The sequence below is a fragment of the Ursus maritimus genome, unplaced genomic scaffold, assembly GCF_017311325.1.
Source record: "Ursus maritimus isolate PB19 unplaced genomic scaffold, ASM1731132v1 scaffold_9, whole genome shotgun sequence".
In the NCBI taxonomy this organism is placed as follows: Eukaryota; Metazoa; Chordata; class Mammalia; order Carnivora; family Ursidae; genus Ursus; species Ursus maritimus.
Window position 1 is genome coordinate 51,462,721 of NW_024427107.1, and position 7,816 is coordinate 51,470,536.

Genomic DNA, 7,816 nt, shown 5'->3' on the forward strand with positions numbered 1-7,816 from the left:
AAGGCGTATTTCCAATAGCTTTTGCTTATCCTCAGAAGCGTTGTTTCTTGACTTTGTTCCTTCTCCAGAAAAACTTACAAAAACTTGTGGTCGCTTACTTGCAGGACTCAAGAAATTGGGACCTTGCTTCTTTAAAGAAAAGTTCACTTTCCACCGAAGTATTTCTCAGTCATAATCCTCGTCTCTCTCTCTCTCCACCCTCAAAGAGTCCTGATTTAAATTTCTGGGTGCCCTGGCTTTGGGGACTACTGTTAACATACACTTGATGCTACCTGATTTTTTTTTTTTTTGATGCTACCAAATTTCATTCTGTTGAAATCTTCTACCCTGCCCTCATTACTGTAGGAATGAATGTATTTACTCCTTAGGCAAAAGGTAAGGTTTTTTTTTGTTGTTTTGTTTTTTTTTTACTGCTAATCATGGCAGTATGAATGTTTGTAGATATGACCATATATTAGCATATCCTACCGCTTAAATTTCCTTTTCTATCCCTTCAGCCTCAGATGTTCAGAAATGTAGAAACTTGATACAATCGTGTTGCAACAATAAGACTATTAGAATAGCCATGTTTATTAACCGTTCCATTATTGTCTATCCATAACTATTTTTACAGACATCACTATTACATAACAATATTTATGTGCTAAGAACTTCAGTGTTATTTCCTTTATGCATGCTTGAGAACATCCAAGATAAATCTGAGTTGAGGTCACTGGTCCCATTTCCTAGATAAGAGAATTCAGCCCCTGAGACTGGCCCACAGGGCACAGAGTTGACAAAACACACTGCAGGAACAGTGGATCTGTTTCTCGGCTTTCAGAGTCTTTGATTTTTATCACAGGATTGTAAGCAACTGGAAACATTCAGCTTAGGGAGTGGCCTAGCATTTAGCAGGATGGCTTGGAGAGTCCAGAAGATATCCCTCCATCATCACAAATACCACTCACACGATGCACACACCAAATTTACTGCACTTCTAAAGAAGTTCAATCCGGGGGAGAATAAAGCGCTCTGCCTTTCTGCACAGCTTCGAGACCACTTCAAGATCAGTGGTTACCAGTGTCTTTTAGCATATTTATTTTTTTCTTTTAAAATATTTAAGGGCAAAACGAGCACAAGATCAAGTAGATCTAACTCTACCATTAACCACCTTGGTCACTTTTGGCAACTTTCTAGATCTCAGTTTCCTTGGCTGTATTCTTAGGAAACTAAAACAAGATCTCTTCCATCTCTGCCATGCTCTGGTTCACAATCAATTTTCTATTTCTATCAAGAAGTTTTTGCTTCTATGGGGTCTAACCAGTGTGAGGACAAACACATCGATAGATTTTCAGTGTAGAAAGATGTCATTCATAGTTAAATTACAGACCACTTTCAACCTTCTGTCTTCAAAGATTACTTTCCATAATTTCAATCATTTAGGTAGCACAGTTGGAATTTCTTTAAGCCAGAGAGCCTTTTCAGTTTAGTGAACTTCTAGATCAATTTCATTAAAAAAAAAAGAATTTTAACAGCGCCACTTCGGTTGAAGATTGGTTGGTGCTCTTAAGACAAGAATGGGCTCTGGGAGAAAAGAAGAGTCTTAATTCCTTTGTTCTTGTGCTTGCTCCTGGTCGCTCTGCTCTTTAGTTCTTGGCGTACTTAGAGGCTCACACGTAATCTCTTAGGGGCCACTTTGTTGATAATGCAGATAATTTTTTTTTTTTTGCCTTTCACTGAATATTTTTCCTGATTTCAAGAACCCAGGAATGTTCTTGCTACTAAAAAATACAACCCAAGCGGATCCTAAACTATCATTAACTTTAATCCCTTATTTCTGCTTCCTTTCATTTCTAAACTCTGAATGTGGTGTTGAGCCTCAGAGCTCAGTTTCTCCATCTCGGAGACTCAGTGGACTTTTTCTTCAAACTGAGTTTAGATGGTGGTTTCATTAAACTAGCTTTATAAATAGATACGTGCCTGGAGTCTGTTTACAGAGAAACATACTGTGCGATTGACTTCATACCACTCCTTGGCGATAGAGAAGGTCAAGTGAGGGCAGGTTTGGGGAATGATGTTATAGATGGAAGGCAACTTGCGTGCTCTACTTTCCTGACTTGTAACTCATCAATACAGCTAACATTCAATCCTTAAAGAAGATACAAGGAAAAGGCGCTCCCCCAGCCAGCCAATTCTCCTCCTCAGAGACAACCAGTTATTTGGGTATAACCTTCCAGGTTTTGAATATACTTCAAGAAAATGTGTGTGTGTGTGTGTCTATATACACACTATATATAGTATATTCTTCCCCCTGTCTTTTATGCAACTGGTAGAAAACTGTATACGCTAATCTGCACCTTGATTTTTTTTCATGCATCTTAAAGTTCATTTGGTATCCGCTCATAAAAAACTTTCTTGTTCTTTTTATATAATTACGTATCACGTCATTGTAGGGTTGTATTTAGCCAGCTCCCTACCAAAAGTCCTTTAGGTTGTCTTCATCTTCTTCTGTTCCAAGCAATGCCTCAGTTCACCTTTCTATGGCTCACTTGACCTTTGTGTTACAGATTCCTAAAAGTAGCCAAGTCGCATCGAACAATTGGATATGTGTACGTGGGCATTCTTAAAGCTGCCTCCCGCAGAGGTTCTATCAGACCACAGCCTGTAAAAGCGCCCATCTCCTTATACACTAGCCAACACGTTCTCATCCTTGATACTCCAAGGCAAACTGTGATACTTCATACTTTCAATTTTTATTTCTCTTAAATAAAATTATGTGTTTTTAGTATGTTCAAGCTATTTCAATTTCCTTTTCCATGAACTCTCCAAAGGTATCATTTACCTCTTTCACTATGTTCTTGGTCATTTATTTTTGCTTTGTAGACTATACACACACATGACATGTACATATGTATGTCTATGCACACACACACACACACAAAATTGTGATTTTTGTTGCAAATGTTTTAACTTTATGATTTTTCTCTTTGTTTTTAATGTGTGTAATTACTTTGCTGCAAATTTTAAAATATTTTTATGTAGTTAAATTTGTCAGTGTTCTCTGGTATAACTTCTGTTTGTGTCATACTTGAAAAAGCTCTTCCCCATGCCATTCTTCTTAAATTTTCATTTGGGAGTTTTCTAATGTATTTTTTGACGTTAAAAACCATAAGGTATTAGTGATCTTATGATTGCATGATGTGGCTACATTATAATAGATTTAAAATTTTCCTAACCTTTCTTAACTATTTATATTCACACATTTGGTAGACTGGCTCTGACTCTCATTTTCATTAGCTAATGTCCTTAGAGTTCTGTTATCTTTTATGCTATCAGATATTCACATTCTCAGATTTAAAGTTTCCCACTATTTTATTACTCGTTGAAATTTGTTGATGTAGTACTTGCCCTTCCAGTCTGCAATTTATCCATTAATTACCTCAAAACAAATTATGGCATTTTTGCCATTGTATCAATATTGATAGTATAATTTTTTTCCTGTTAAATGTAAGCTGAATATTTATTTTGCTAGTTGTATGTGATAGCCTATGTTCATTTATTATATTGTGTATGAAATAATTTAATTAATTAATATGAAAGATCTTCAGCAAGGTCACTGACCAGTCCTTATCCAAGTTAATTTGTTGTTTTTAAAAGCCACACCATAATCACTTATTTAACATTTGAAAAATGTGTAAATATTTGACTTCTCCAAATGTTACTACTGTGTTCTGCCACTTGAGAACTCTTCTGTAGACTGATGTGATAAGGCTTATTTCTCATTTTGCTCTCCATCCTCATGGAAGAGATCCAGGAGGCTCTCTTCAAAGGAAGTCCAACTCGGACCAGCTCATAAGAGAAAACTCAAGATTTGACCTGCCGCTTTACAATTATTTCCTTTATTTAATCTTGGGTGCTCTGAACTCTTTTGAACTAAAGTCGTATGTGTCATTTCCATTCTTTCCTGTGCGCATGCGGTTGCTGGAAGAAGTGTTACTACACTTGGTTAATGACAAGAGTTACAAAATGATTCCCAGCTATTTTAAGACTTAGACTCAGTTCCATAAATACGAAGAGAAGGTTTCGTTTGACACTCAATTAGCCATGCTAATTGGGATAAACAATAGAACAGGTAATCTCTGAGAGCAGGAAATACCCTTCTCAGAACTCTTTCCAGAACAAGTATCCAAAATAGATAGGCCTCTCCTAAGCAATTGGTTTGTCTTTAACTTACAGTTATAATGAACTGCATTACTGTTCAAAAACAAATTTGTGGCTTACCATCCGCCAGTGTAAAGACAGGCAGGCACTTTATGTACTAGTCTCATTTCTTGCTCCATTTTATGTTTCTAGTCTTATTTTCCCTTTGCTGTGTTTTTCTCAATTTAATGTGCTTACTTTGCAATATTAATATGCATCTTTATACGCCACTTTATCTTTTTAAGAATTTATTTATTTGACAGAGAGAGAGCACAAGCTGGGGGAGCGGCAGGCAGAGGGAGAGGGCTCAGCAGGGAGCCCAATGCGGGGCTTGAACCCAGGACTCCAGGATCATGACCTAAGCCAAAGGCAGATGCTTAACCAACTGAACCAACCAGGCGCTCCTTTATAAGCCACTTTAACTTTGAAACAATATAGAAATTTAAAAAATAATAATACATACATTATATACCTGATAATACAAAAATATATACACAGGTCAGAGAACCAATGTGGGGTTCTTCTAGTTGCTGAGTATGTCTGCTCTAACTATTCATTCAGAACAGGAAATATCCATAGTGTGAATTTGGAAACTCACTAGGCCCATTGGGAGATGGACCCAAGCCAAGATGCCATTAGTTACCCAATCTTCATAAGTCCCTCTCTTGACATGTTATTTTATTTTTATTTTGCTTAAATTCAATTAATTAACATATAGTGTATCATTATCTCTTGACATTTTAGGTGTTAATAATTTAATGTTAGTCCCCCAAAATCAGGTTATTTCCACTTCCCCAAAACACAGTCATCTGAGTAAACAGCCTCACATCCTGCTGGGGAAGGCCAGGAGAAAGACTCACTGTGAGGACCCTCGCTCAGCAGACCTGACCTCCTCTATATTCAAGCAGCTCTGGAGCTGTGAACTGGCTCAAGGCTGGGATTGGTTAAGGGCTGTGACTCTGTATTGTGGTGACTTAAGTTCCATTTCTACAAGCCAGACCTAAAGGTTTTCTGTTATACAAATCAAATAAGACCTTCCTTGGCCACCTACTATTTCAGTCCTAGGGAGAAAGAAGTTATAAATGCCAGCTACAATCATATGACTAGCTGCAGAAACAGATATAAGCATTTCTTCCTTGATTGGATATGGATATCAAATATCATCTCTTATTCCTCTATCTAACATAAGATGTGTAAATTGTAATTGAACTTATATCACAGTATTAAACCAGAAAATATGAAATAGTGAGTATGACTCAGCTAAAAGAATGAATATCACCCCAAGATGAAGAAAGGAGCATGTGAGATTTGTAGATCCTCTCTTGGGAGGAAGGTCAGTATGTTTCTGTGTGGATAGGTGTGCCATGTTCTTTGGAAGTATAAATTTGCTTTTGTCTTTATCTGGGAGTTAAATGTGGTCAACAGAGGTATGTGCTGGATGCCAGATTGTCAAGAGGATGGACTGTCGTGGTTTGTACTGTCACCAGGGTTAATTTGGGAACAGTATTTCCCAAATCCCCTGCCATGTAATGATTCTAAGTTAAGGCTAAAAGAGTAATCTACGTGAGATTTGGGGGACAGAAATAAAACAGTGGCCAAGACTTTCTAAAGATCTTTCTGTAGTAAGACGTGATAATGGACAGAAGCTGAGGTACACAGTGGGTACCAGCTTGAAACTCACTTTTCTACATATAGCCCTTCTTCCTCCTGATGGTGGCCCTGCTGACCGAGAGACCCCAGGCCCACGACTAGACAACTAGCTGTAGAGACAATAGATTTCCAGAGACCTCTCCACAAATTCTTCCTTTGCCGTAGCACTATGGTGGTGGGGCATGCTTGGCTTGTCAGACACATTAGTGACTCTTCTGATCCTCCAATTCCCCTTCCAGGTCTTTATTTCCTCAGTTTCTCTCACAATTGTGTGAGATCTAACTTCTATAATAACTTCACCTATAACACCCAGTAAATCTGTTCTCCCGACTGAACCATGGCTGACATAAATATTATCTATTGATTTCCATGATAAAAAAAAAAAATGAGAACTTATTCCCTTTTCCTCCTGCTTCTTCCCTACATACCATCCCCCCATCTTTCAGGTATGGTTAGATCAATATCGAGTGTCATGTTACTACGACTGATGTTATTTAGAGCCGTGTCATGTAGTAAACTGTAACTACGGTTACTTTCCTGTGCAACTTTTTTTTCCTCTGGAATTATCATTACCTTGTTTTCTCTTCTGTAGAGTTTTCTGTGACTTCCCAGAAATTCAATGCAAACATTCTTCTGGTGTTCTTAATCACCTCTTAATATGTTTATTCATACCAAGTAGACCATCAGTTTCATCTTCCTAAAGTTCCTCTTGAGGGCTCTGGCATGCTTCATCTGAACCGGTCACCCTTTGGGTCTGATACGTAGTTGTCGTTCTGAGATGTCCTCTCACTGTCCCCCTGGGAATTCCCCTTCCCTCTCACCTCCAGTGGATTTTCTGTTTCCTGTGTCCCACGTCTTCCTCTTTCCTTGTTAATCCTTCAATGTGGTGAAGGACATTCTCCAAGAATTTCTGGAACAATTTTGTATAGGAGTAAATTTTTCGAGACTTTGTGTATTTAAAAATGTCCTTGTGCTACCCTCACAACTGGTTAGTTGGCTGGATATAAAATTTTAGATTGAGATTATTTTTCCTTAGTAGTTTGGGGATATTACCCTGCTGTCTTCTACCCTCCAATATCCCTTCAACAAGGCCAAAGCCATTCTAATTACTGATTCTTCTTTATGTTCCTGTCTGTAGCCCCTACCAGAAGGTTGGAGGTCTAAAATTTCACTGTCAGTACTTTGTTGTGGATCTTTTTTCATTATTCTTGCTGCAGGTTTGATGGCCCTTTACACCTGCAAAGTCATGTCCTTCAGGTCTATAACTGATCTTTGGTTATTTTGCTGGATGATCTCTCGCCTCCCATACACATTTGCTCCCCTCCTTTTTTTTTTTTTTTTTTTGAATACCTGTTGTTCAAATATTGAACGTTTGAGTGGTCTTTTAATTTTTCCTGTATTTCCTCTCCTATTTTTCATCTCTCTGTCTTTTTTCTCTACTTTCTGAAATATGGTCTCAACTTTATCCTTCATGTCATATAAAGAATTTTCCATCGCTCTTCTCATTTTTTTTTTTAATTACAAGAGCTCTCTTTCTCTTTTTAAAAATTTCTTTGTGGCACCTTGTCTTGTTTATTCTAGTTGCTTTTCTATGTGTTTATTTTGGTCTTTATCTTTCATCTTTAGGGATTTTCTTGATATTTGACAATTCTTGGCTATTTGCTTATATTTTAAAATGAGAGATGAAAAAGCTGATTTAAAAAAACTCATCATTTGGGTGATGCTTGTCAACTTGAGATTTACTATATAGGAAAAAATGGACCATAAGTAAACTGACTGAGGCATTTTGTGAAAGAAATCAAATATAATTTATTTAATTATTCTCACTAGGGTTGGTCAGATTTCCCAGAGAAAAGTTCCCTAATATTCTGCCAAGTGGAAGGGTTGGGGGTTAGGCAGTTGTCTTTATTCCTCCTTTCTTTGAGAATTTTCCCCTCTTTTCGATTTAGTAAGGCTTCAGGGAGTGCAAAATTAAAGGCATAAAAGC